General features: G+C 39.6%; 1 pseudogene; it reads left to right on the top strand.

Moving 5' to 3' along the window:
* Positions 1-766: 766 nt before the first annotated feature.
* LOC149822985 (G-type lectin S-receptor-like serine/threonine-protein kinase At2g19130 pseudogene) lies at positions 767-9052 on the top strand (annotated as a pseudogene).
* Positions 9053-10774: the final 1722 nt, after the last annotated feature.

The following is a 10774-nucleotide window of genomic DNA, read 5'->3' as shown; positions in this document are numbered from 1 at the left end:
TGTGATGTTGATGTGTATATTTTGCTCATAGAATATAGGTAACTTGGGTGAAATCGTTCGGTTTGTAGAATCCGGAAGAAACTTGTTTTTGAAAGTAAAAACCGACTCTGCAAGGTGTAAGAGTCCACCTGCAGCTTTAGAGACTCTCGGGTAGGTGTGTTTTAAAACGTTGATAGAAGAGTCGACCCTTGCTGGTCAGTATGCCATAAAAAGGGGTCGACCCTTGTTTTGAAGGGTCTACTCAAAACTTTTGTAATAAATTTAAAATAGGTTGGTTAGCTTATTTGATAGTGCTTCAAAGTGTTTTTTTGGGGTCTTTAATGAGCATTTACAGTTTTCTCCTTTTTTTTTTAAGTTAAATATACTTCGATGAGGTTTTGATTGATTTGATTTAACATTCTGAAAAGGTGTTTTGAATCCCTTAGACCTAATTAAAATAGGCAACTTTAGATCCGTTCGGACAATGATCGTAGTTATTTTTTGGAATTGTGCTGCTTTTCAATGGAACTGTAATTATTATTATGTTTGTGAACTGCAACTCACAAGCCCTGGGAAGCAAGCTTCTGAAGCGCTTTAATTTTAGTTTTTTGAAACAGCTTTTATGGAAGCGGGTTTTCAAGTATATATGTCTGGAAAAGTAAATAGATTGCAGATCTTCTCTGTTGTACCGAAAAATAAGTCGATGTTTATTTTTTTCATAAAGTTTGTGCTTATATTACTTTAAGATGAGTATTTGTCCATGTACTTTTCATAAAGTTTGTGCTTAATGGTATTTGCTGGTGTAACCGGTCCCATAAACCCCCTTCTGGGGCACTGTTGCTTTCTGGTCCAGTTGTGGACCAACTCACACGGTAAGACTTTGCGTGAAACAGAAGTCGTGTCAAAACTCGTGTCTGGTTGATTCTGTCCTTTTCCTCAAATTTTTCTACGTTGATCCAAAATTTTGAAATTGCCCTTGTTTGATTAGAAGAACAATCCGGCCCCGCTTGGACACAGAGGTTCGGTACTAGGTAAAAAAACTAGGTCGGGTTAGGTATTCAGCAAAAATCATGACCCAAACCAGGCGTGCATATTACTCAGGTCAAGTTCAGAACGACCCAAGTATTATTCGGGTCTGGTCTGCAATTTTCATGCCTATACTCTGGAATTCGGGTTGGGTATATGCAATTTGTCAGTTAGGCTGGGGCAGCTGGGCATCATGGACTTCAGCAAGTCGACCCTTGATATGCGGATGAAGACCAGCTAGTTGGACTGGGTTCTTGGGACTGGTTGATCTGAGCTGCAGCTGACCTTGACAAAAACTGGGTTCACGTCAACAAGGATCTCCAAACCAGGGTCAGTGGGATTCTTGTAAACTAAAGACGTGAAAAATCCAAGGGTGTGTATTCGAATCAGGTTGAAGTCCATTTATTTCTTCTTGTCTTGTATCTCCTACCTTCATTTGCTCTCTTCTTGATTTCTGGAGGCTTTCTGTGGAGACACCCACAACCTCTGTTGGTGTGGAGATTTTCAGAGAGTGGGGAGGCCTAATGGGTGCCAAGATATTGCAGCCATGGCTTAGAATTCTCCCCTGTTTCCTGCTATTCTGCTGCCTACAAACCCATCTTTGTTTTTCAGCAAACACCCTCTCTCAAGGCCAATCTCTAATTGGAAACCAGACAATCGTCTCTGCAGGTGGGGTCTTTGAATTCGGCTTCTTCTCTCTTGGTAACCCAAGCAGATACTACATAGGCATCTGGTACAAGGAGGTCTCAACTGACAAGGTGGTGTGGGTAGCCAACAGAGACAAGCCTCTCCAAGACAGCACAGCAGAGTTCAAGATCTCAGAAGATGGGAACTTGGTCATTCAGACCCAATCAAAGTCCTTGGTTTGGTCATCCAACCTGAATTCAACTCCATCTTCAAGTTCAAGAGCTGCTGTCCTTCTTAACAGTGGTAATCTTGTTCTGAGGGATGGGAATTCTTCTGGCAGTGTCATTTGGGAGAGTTTCAGCCACCCCACAAACACTTGGTTGCCTGGTGGGAGACTGTTGACAGAAAGAAAAGAAGTAACAACAGATTTACGTGGTTCGGCTAATAGCCTACATCCACGAGAGAACCAGCACACAAGCTTATTATTCCATTCATCATAAACAGCTTATATAAAGCCAGGGGAAAACATACGATAAGGCCAAAATATCAAGGCAGGTAACCACTTGCCAATAATAGTGGACCAATTCCAAGATCTAAGGGATAACAAACGACCTTAAAAGGTAAGATAGATTGTGAGATAGAAACAGTAACTGAAAGATATGAGAGGATATAATCTTCGATATTATCTTCTCAACACAGCAATCTTCGATATTATCTTCTCAACACTCCCCCTCAAGTGGGGTGTGAATATTGAAGCAACCCCACTTGTTGAGTGTATTTTGTAATTGTAATCGACTCATTCCTTTGGTAAGAGCATCAGCCAACTGATCAATGCTTCTTGTATAAGGCAAGATGATTTCTCCTTTTTGAACTTTTTCTCTGATATAATGACAGTCGATTTCTATATGTTTAGTCCTCTCATGAAAAACAGAATTTGAGGCTATATGAATGGCAGATTTGTTGTCACAATTCATTTTCATAGGACTAGTTATAACTATTCCTATCTCATTGAGAATAGACTTCGTCCAGATCATTTCACAAGTGGTGGCAGCCATTGCCCTGGACTCTGCTTCAGCACTAGACCTTGAAACAGTGTTTTGCTTCTTACTTTTCCATGAGACTAAATTGCCTCCAACAAATATGCAGAAGCCTGTAGTTGATTTTCTGTCTTCACTTCCAGCCCAATCTGCATCTGAATATCCTTCAACCATATTGTGCCCATTTCTTGTGTAAACCAGTCCTTGTCCTGGACTTTTCTTTATATACCTCAAGATGCGTTCAGCAGCTTTTACATGGCAAGGTCTTGGAGAGTGCATGTATTGACTTATAGAGCTGACTGCATAAGAGATGTCTGGTCTAGTAACAGTGAGATATATGAGTCGACCAACTAATCTCTGATATTGTTCAATATCTCTTTGTGGAATAACTTCTTCATTAAGATCAAATTTGGTATAGGCTTCTATGGGAGTGTCAGCAGGTTTGACTCCAAGTTTGCCTGAATCCTTAAGGAGGTCAAGGGCATATTTTCTTTGGCTTAGGAAAATTCCCTTTTTTGAATGAGCAACTTCTATTCCCAAGAAGTATCGAAGTTGACCAAGATCTTTGATATCAAATCTTTTATGTAGATGATTTTTAACTTTTGATATTTCAAAAATATCATCTCCTGTGATAATTATGTCATCTACATAGATTAATACAATGGTAGTTTTGCCACAGGAATGTAATACAAACAGTGAATTATCAGCAATGCATCTTTGAAAGCCTCTCTCTTCTAGCACTTGACTTAGTTTCAAGTACCATGCTCTGGGTGATTGTTTTAAACCATAGAGAGATTTTCTAAGCCTGCAAACCAAGTCAGGGTTACCTTCTTGGGGATGACCAGGCGGTAAATGCATGTAGACTTCTTCTTCAAGGTCTCCTTGGAGAAATGCATTTTTTACATCCAGTTGAAATAACTCCCAATTAAAATTGCTGGCTAGAGAGAGAAGGATTCTTACAGTGTTCATTTTTGCGACAGGTGCGAAGGTCTCTTCGTAATCTATTCCATAGGTCTGAGTAAATCCCTTAGCAACAAGGCGTGCTTTGAAACGTTCAATTGTCCCATCACTTTTGTATTTTATTTTGTAGATCCAGCGACATCCCACAGCCTTTTTTCCTTTTGGAAGTTGGCAAATTTCCCAAGTTTTGTTTTTGTGTAGCGCATCAAGTTCTTCTCCCATGGCTTGAACCCAAGTAGCTTGATCCTTGGCCTCGTAATAATTTATAGGTTCTCTGTGTTTGTCGATGGCATTGAGGCACGTCAAAAATGCTTTTGATAGATGATCATATCCAATGTGCTTTTCTATAGGATGATTAGTAGAACTAAATGTAACAAAGTCCTTAAGATGGCTAGGAGGTCTAGTCACTCTTTCAGAGCGTCTTATAGGAATAGCATCATGATGGGATGAACTTCTATCTTCTTCATTTTGATGTGAAGAATCCTCAGCAATGCTTTCTGCATTATGATTTTGACGCTGCTTAGATAGAACCAAGACTTTTGTCCAGTCCACGCTGGGAAGGACAGTTTGATTCTCCCCCTGAAAGTCATCATTGAGTATCTCAGTAGTATTAGAAAAATAAGGAACATTCTCATTAAACATAATATCACGAGAGATATAAAGACGTTTGTTCTGAACATCATAGCACTTGTATCCTTTCTTTGAACTGGAATATCCAAGAAATAGACATTTAATGGCACGTGGACTGAGCTTATCACTCCTAACTGAAATAAACACAGTGCACCCAAATGTCCGCAAGTGAGATAACTCAATTTTACGACCTTTTAAAATTTCCAACGGAGACTTATTTTTCAGACCTTTGCTAGGAAGTCTATTTATAAGATAACATGCGGTGAGAACAGCATCACTCCAAAATTTCTTAGGCACATTCATCTGAAACAAAAGAGCTCTGGTCATCTCCAAAAGATGTTTGTTTTTTCGTTCCGCCACACCATTTTGTTGAGGTGTGCCGACACAAGTGAATTGATGATCTAGACCAGTTCTTTTTTCAAAATCTTCGAAGATTTTATTTTTGAATTCTGATCCATTGTCGGTTCTAATAGCCTTTATTTTTGAATCATATTGAGTTTCTATGAATGCATAAAATTCTGTAAAGACTTTAGGAACTTCATCTTTAGACTTTAGAAGATATAACCAACAATATTTTGAGTAATCATCAATAAAGGAAACATAATATCTATAATCTGAATATGCCTCCACAGGAGCAGGTCCCCACACATCAGAATGAATTAACTCAAACATCTGAGTTGATGCACTCTCAGTTTGAGAAAAAGAACAACGAGCTAATTTAGCAAATTTGCAAGTATCACAACTGCTACAATCAAATTGAGTATCTGGAAATAAAGTTCTAAGAGCATAGTTTGAGGGATGTCCTAATCTGCAGTGCCATGATTTACTGAGATCCTTTCTTTTTGCCATTGATGCATAACTGTTGAGATTAATTTTGTAGAGTCCTCCTGACTTTTGTTCTTCACCAATCGTCTTCCCCGTCTTTCGGTCCTGAAAAATGACATTAGTTGGGGAAAAAATAACATTGCAGTCAATGCTTTCTGTGAGTTGTCCCACGGATAAAAGATTAGAGGCAAGGCCAGGTATATATAAAGCCTTTGAGATATGTTGCTTAAAAGAAAAATCTCCAATACCATGGACATGAATAAGATTTCCATCAGCAATAGTAACTGGCCCTTTGTTATGAACTTGACTTAGATTATTTAATAAGTCACGGGACTGCGTCATATGATCTGACGCCCCACTGTCGACAATCCAAATGGAATCAAATGAAGGAAAATAATTACCTGAATCAATGGAATTGGACACTGTGTGAGCACTAGGGACAAAAGAAAATCCAGCTTTGCTATAAGAGTTGAAAAGTTCAGTCAGTTTTTCCATAGTAATTGGAGTGCCTGTAGGACCATTCTGATCATGTTGGTGGACGACATTGGCTGAATCACTGGTGGCATTTGCCAAATCCTTGTTCTTGAACTTTTCAGTTTTATTTATATTCGGCTTTCCATGAAGAGTCCAACATCTTTCCCGAATGTGTCCTTCTTTCCGGCAATAGGTGCAATAAGGCCTCTTCCCTTTTGATCTTCCCATGACAACATTAGTACCTCTATTAGAGTTAATTTGAAGAGCCACACGATCTGGATTTTCAGTGATCGTGTCCGTCTGATTCATCACTTTTCTCCTGGCTTCCTCTCTCAGTATTGTAGAACAAACAACATTGAGAGAGGGAAGATCTTGAGTCATAAGAATTTGGCTTCGAAGGTTTTCAAAATCAGTCCCTAGGCTTGCAAGAAACTGAAAAATCTTTTCCTGTTCTCGAAGTTTTTGCAGAGTAATAGGGTCAGCAACACTCAGTTTGTATGAATCGAGTTCATCCCACATCCCTCGAATTTTACCAAGATATTCGCTCACGGTTTGATTCTGTTTTTTGAGATTACCGATATCTTGGGATAATTGAAACATTCGAGCAATGTTGTATTGTTGTCCGTAGAGTTCTTTGGCTGTTCTCCAGATTTCTTCAGCAGTATTTAGAAACAAGAAACATTCAGCAATTTTCGGTTCCATGGAGGTTAACGACCATGACATAACAAGATCGTTTCCAGACTGCCATTCATCAAATTTGGCGTCTAAACAATCAGGACGGGGCAATTTTCCAGTAATAAATCCAATTTTGCCTTTGCCACTTAGAAATAAGCTGGCAGATTTCGACCATGACAAGTAGTTATGGCCATTTAACAGAATTGAAGTAATTTTTTGGTTTGGACTTGCCTGTTCATGGATGAGAATACACTGCTGATCACTGTTGCAGGTCTGTGAGGATGAATCACCGCTGGTGGAGCTGTTGCTCGTCATGGAGGATGAGAAACACGAACAACGCCAACAGAGAAGGTGCGGAAAAGCTTAATGCTCTGATACCATGTTGACAGAAAGAAAAGAAGTAACAACAGATTTACGTGGTTCGGCTAATAGCCTACATCCACGAGAGAACCAGCACACAAGCTTATTATTCCATTCATCATAAACAGCTTATATAAAGCCAGGGAAAAACATACGATAAGGCCAAAATATCAAGGCAGGTAACCACTTGCCAATAATAGTGGACCAATTCCAAGATCTAAGGGATAACAAACGACCTTAAAAGGTAAGATAGATTGTGAGATAGAAACAGTAACTGAAAGATATGAGAGGATATAATCTTCGATATTATCTTCTCAACACAGCAATCTTCAATATTATCTTCTCAACAGAGACTGGGGTTGAACAAGGTAACCAACCAGAACCAATTGCTTACTTCATGGAAGAATAAAGAAGATCCCTCTCCTGGGCCTTTCTCTCTAGAGATTGACCCAAATGGAACTGCCCAATATTTTATAGTCTGGAACCAGACCAAGCAGTACTGGACCAGTGGGACTTGGAACGATCAGTTTTTCAGTGAGGTGACTGAGATGAGAGCCAACTACATCTACAACTTCAGTTATGTCTCAAATGAGATGGAGAACTATTTCACTTACTCACTCTACAATAGCAGCACCTTGTCAAAGTTTGTGATGGATCTCTCTGGGCAGATCAAGCAATTGACATGGGTCAAAGAGACACAGCAGTGGATTGTGTTCTGGGTACAGCCCAGAGAGCAGTGTTCAGTCTATGCTTTGTGTGGAGCTTTTGGTGTTTGTAATAAGGATAACTTGAACCCCTGCAGCTGCGCCGACGGGTTCGAGCAGGCATCTGCTCAAGACTGGGAATTGAATGATCTATCTAGCGGGTGTGTGAGGAAGACCGAATTGCAGTGTGGAGGTGAACAGTTTTCTTTGCTGGCAGGGATGAGGTCTCCTGTAAATCCTGTGACTGTAAAAGTGGGAAGTGCTGAGGGCTGTAAATCGGCCTGCCTGAACAATTGTTCATGTACAGCTTATTCTTATCAAAACAGTAGCTGTTCAATATGGAAAGAAGACCTATTGAATCTCCAACAGCACTCTGATGGTAGTGGAGACAGTATTTATATACGTCTCGCGAGTTTGGGGACTCCCACCAATGGGACTAGTAAGAAGAAGACTGCTTCTGTGATCATTGGAGGTTCAATTGGAGGTGCTGTGGTTGTTTTAGCCATTGTTGTGGGACTGGTTTGTATATTCACAAGGCGGCCGACCTTCGAAAATTGGAAGGTGCAGGGGTTGCTGGTATCCTTCAGATACAGAGATTTGCAGAGTGCAACCAAGAACTTCTCTGAGAAATTGGGTGGAGGCGGCTTCGGTTCCGTTTTCAAGGGAATTCTGCCTGATTCATCTGTTGTTGCTATAAAGAAATTGGAAGGCCTGAGGCAAGGAGAAAAGCAATTCAGAACCGAGGTCAGCACGATCGGGACGATCCAGCACGTCAATCTTGTTCGCCTTCGCAGGTTCTGTTCAGAAGGTACTAAACGGTTGCTTGTCTACGATTTCATGCCAAATGGCTCATTGGATTTTCATCTGTTTCATGGCAATTCTAAACCACTGAACTGGAGAACAAGATATGGAATTGCTCTTGGGACTGCAAGAGGAATAAGCTACCTTCATGAAAAATGTAGAGATTGCATCATACATTGTGACATCAAGCCTGAAAACATTCTTTTGGATGCTGAATTCTGTCCAAAGGTTGCAGATTTTGGGTTGGCCAAGCTCTTAGGCCGCGAATTTAGCCGGGTCTTGACGACTTTCAGAGGAACAAGGGGTTACCTTGCACCAGAGTGGATCTCTGGTCTTGCAATCACACCTAAGGCTGATGTTTACAGTTATGGAATGGTCCTTTTAGAGTTGATTTCTGGGAGGAGAAATGTGGATCACTCTGAGGATGGCAAGGTTGGCTATTTTCCTACTTGGGCTGCGAACAAGGTGCTCGAGGGCAAAGAGTTGGTCTTGCTTGATCCTAGATTGGAACTGGAAGCTGATCTGGAAGAGATTACTAGAGCTTGTAGAGTTGCTATCTGGTGTATTCAGGATGATGAGAATTCTAGGCCCTCTATGGGGCAGGTAGTTCAGTTTCTTGAGAAGGTCCTGGAGATTGGCATGCCTCCTGTCTCAAGATCTCTTCAGGTCCTTGTGGACAACCAGGAAAACATTGTGTTCTACAGTGAAGGGACTGATAGAAGCTCAAAACCACAGAGTACCATCTCTAGCACTTCTCAGGCTAAAAGCTCTTCTTCCAGTTCTCTGTAAAAATCCTTTAATCATTTTCCTCTCTAATTTTCGTGATGGCAAGCATGAAGAGTTATGTGTTAATGGGTATATTGTCTAATCATTATTAATGGTTTCCATGGTTCCTTGGGGGTTGTAATCATATAAGATTGGCATCCATATTAGTGTAAGATTAAGATCTCATATCAATAGAACCAGTCATTGATATATCTGAATAAGTCGATTTGTACTCTTATATTGAAATATAAGCTCTTATTTTCCACAAGACTATGAAATTACCCAGCAGAAAATTTCATCGTGTTTTGTAATTAGTAGAACCTTTCGTTCTTAAAAGTCTGAATTTGGATGATAGTCTTGCTCATATAATTGTATGTTTCATTTGAGTCTGTTGCTCATGATTTTGAATTTATCTTTGCTAAGGAAATCATGGTGCTGTCATAGAAAAAAATTCTTTTTTTTTCCGTTCCCTTTTCAGTTGCAAACCCTTTTTTGGTTGCCAATTGAAACGCATGGTTGTTTATACTCAAGAGTTTGTAGATTTGATGTAAAGCATTGGTAGTCTTTTCTATCAGAATTGGGTGAAAATGTTCCTGTGATCTTCCAAATCAAAGGCTTCTAAGGATCCAACAAGCCTTGCTAGCCAATAAACCCTGATAAGGCTTGGTCTCTTGGAAAAGCAGACGATAATGTGGAGTTCATATCAATTGTTTAAAAACTGGCCGAGTCAACCCAGTGACTCATTTGCTGGTCAACCAAGTCAATGACCCAGAAATGAACAAAACTGGTTTGGGACATGGGCTGACTCGGCCAAGTCACAGGCTGACTTATCTGAGTCATATATATATATATATATATATGAAATATAATGTAAATATTATGTATATTATATATAAAAAATGGCTATACATGTATAAATAAAAATATGCAATAAATATATTATAAAAATATCATATAATGCATAATATATACAATATATTAACATTAATACACTATAAAATATACATAGTATATGCATATATTTACATATTTTATATAAAATATAAAGTACTAATTACAGCAAAAACCTTCAAAGTAGCCCCATTTGCATCCACCCAGGTTTCTCAAAGACCACCAGGTTGGGGCTCAGCAACTCATGTGACTTTTGCCCACATCTATGAAATCCATATAAGATTTAAGTTCATCTTGTATTTATTAGTGATTAATGTTGATTGAAAGCCAAGTTGCTTTTCCCCTGGGATCATACATCATACTGGTGGCTTGCCTGGTGGGTGTCCTTTCCAAGCTAGGGCGCTCACCTAGGGTTTACTATCTAAGAGCGGGAGCCCATTAATGATCCTCATCCCTAGGTAGGTTCCTCTTCATATGAAAATGAGTCATCTTGAGCTTGACTTTTAATTTTTTCTGAAAGGCAAGCTGGGGTTAGGCAGACCCCTACCAGTTATACAATCATACCATTGAGATTTGAACTTAGCAACATCCCAACACAAGGTGACCTGCACTAGCTGCTCCTCAGACAAGCGAATTCCCCGTTGGTGAGCTTGACTTTTGAATTTCAACATGAGCTCGATCTCAGCTCAGCTGACCACGAGCCCCACTTGGGCATGAAGTTTGAAAGTTAAAAGTTTCTCGATAAGATGTACACGTGCACATTTTATTCAATGAAAACGGTATCAAAATCAATGGAAATGGTATCGATAATCATCGTTACCGATATCCTTTACATTTTATTTGATGGAAATGGTTATCCTTTACATCTCTCGTTATCTAATAGTCATGTTATCGAGAATCAAGGTTACAGTTAACCTGCTATTGATATCAAGGATTATAGATACTCAAGGAGACAATATGCATTAGATCTTATCGATAATCAAGATATAGCGATAATGAAGGACGGTTGTAAACATAATC

This window comes from Nuphar pumila, chromosome 11 (assembly GCF_984573655.1).
Source record: "Nuphar pumila chromosome 11, dmNupPumi1.hap1.1, whole genome shotgun sequence".
In the NCBI taxonomy this organism is placed as follows: Eukaryota; Viridiplantae; Streptophyta; class Magnoliopsida; order Nymphaeales; family Nymphaeaceae; genus Nuphar; species Nuphar pumila.
This window is presented reverse-complemented; position numbering and strand designations above follow the sequence as displayed.